Source organism: Aplysia californica, unplaced genomic scaffold (genome assembly GCF_000002075.1).
Source record: "Aplysia californica isolate F4 #8 unplaced genomic scaffold, AplCal3.0 scaffold00756, whole genome shotgun sequence".
Taxonomy (NCBI): Eukaryota; Metazoa; Mollusca; class Gastropoda; order Aplysiida; family Aplysiidae; genus Aplysia; species Aplysia californica.
In genome coordinates, this window is record NW_004798026.1 from 184,498 (window position 1) to 186,490 (window position 1,993).

A 1,993-nucleotide genomic window follows, 5' to 3' on the forward strand; every position below is an offset into this window, starting at 1 on the left:
GGGGGGGGGGGGTTATAAAACTATTAAAATTTTTGCCCGGCTGCGTGAGACGAGGTAAGACCAGGTATGATTGACGTCTGTAGCTTCCTGTACTGTGCGTCTGGTATGCGGGGCAGTCCACAGTTTCTGCTTACGTCATCAAAAATCTGAGACGAGAACAGGTTCGGTTTTTATATGAATTTTATCAAAAACGCAGTCGAAATTAGACGGCCACCTATTGTGGAGGAGGTGGTCGTTCGAGTAGGTTCGGCCGTACTTGGAATTGTAGAGGCCGGACATTACAAACTTTGTGTAGAGGCCGGACATTACAAACTTTGTGTAGAGGCGTACATTACAAACTTTGTGTAGAGGCCGGACATTACAAACTTTGTGTAGAGGCCGGACATTACAAACTTTGAATTGTAGAGGCGTACATTACAAACTTTGTGTAGAGGCCGTACATTACAAACTTTGTGTAGAGGCGTACATTACAAACTTTGAATTGTAGAGGCGTACATTACAAACTTTGTGTAGAGCCGTACATTACAGACTTTGAAAGTAATGTGATTTCTGAATACGACCTACTAGTTTTATGTGGAATGTATTGGGTGTTTTCTAGTTTTAGTAGAGGTTTTACGGCGCTCGCGACTGCATAAGGTCATATGAGCGCCTTATTGGGTGTAATGTAGGGTTGTTTATGTTATGAGGAATTGACCGGTATAACGTAAGGTTGTTTATGTTATGTGGAACCTATCGTGTGTAATGTAAGGTTGTTTTTATATCATGTTAATTTTTAATGCTATTTGGAATCTATCGGGTATAATAAAGGGCTGTTTATTTTCTGTTAATGTTATGTGGAATCTATCAGGTATTATACAGGGTTGTTTGTGTTATGTGGAATCTATCGGGTATAATGCAGGGTTGTTTATGTTCTGTGGAATCTATCAGGTATAATGTAGGGTTGTTTGTTATCAGCTACTTCTTCGACCTTGCAAAATCTGTAAATGTGGTCTTTGATACTGTCCTATGTTCGTTTGTAGAAGGACAGACAGACAGACAGACAGTGATACAGAAGTTCCCCGTTTAGTATTACCTGCGTGACGTGACAGTACGATGACTCAATGTGTGTTTGCTAGTGCTCTCTGTCTGTGTGTTTGTTAGTCCTCCCCGTCTGTTTCGAGACCTCTCACCCTTCCACACACGCTACAGCTGTTAACTTTAACACACCGGCCCACTACATATTGCGTTTGTTATCATCAAACACCACCCGGGAACATAGTGAGTTTGTTATCATCAAACACCACCCGGGAACATAGTGAGTTTGTTATCCTACACTTCAAGTTATTGCCACAGTTTGTGTCTCCACGACGCCGGAAGGTCGTTGCCATGGTAACGCCGCCATTGGCCTTGGCGGGGCCGGGAGGTCAGGGAGGTCAGGGATTCTTCTTTTCCGTCATTTTTAAAAGGATTTCCCCCCTTTTTTCTGTTTTGTGAACAGTTCTAGATCTATCTATACTTTCTCCGACAGTTTTTCCCTCAGTGAAACTTGTAACTGTAGGCCTTGGAAATGTCGTCTGTGGTATAATGTGAAGGCTGTTTGCCGTGCTTTTAAAAGACAGGAATTCGAGTCCTATCTAAGGTCCGTGGGTGGTTGGCGGGTGCTCTGGTGTGGTTTGCTTCTTCTTTCCTATCAAACATCTGTCGTCCATATCTCCCCTTCTTCTTTTTTATGTTTGTTACTCCCTTGTACCACCTCTAATCTTCTGGCGCTCATATAACCTCCTGCAGTTGCGAGCGCCGTAAAACTTCTACTAAAAGGTGTTTTTTTTAACGGGCTTGGATCCAGTAGTGTCTTTGTCCTGGGGTATGTCCCTCCCTACCTGGGTTGGCTGTACGAGGCGGGAGGAAAAGGGCCTGTCTGTGAAAATAGTTGGGGTTTTTTTAATTAACAAAACAATGTCGATAAGGGTTTGGGTTACATTTCCATTTTGCTTTGTGTTGTTAATGTACCCCC

At 43.0% G+C, this 1,993-nt stretch overlaps 1 protein-coding gene across 1 annotated transcript in view; it reads left to right on the forward strand.

Annotated features, from left to right (window-relative positions):
• Positions 1–1,993, forward strand: part of LOC118477197 — an 18,665-nt gene that overhangs the window by 2,822 nt on the left and 13,850 nt on the right. The window lies entirely within an intron of this gene.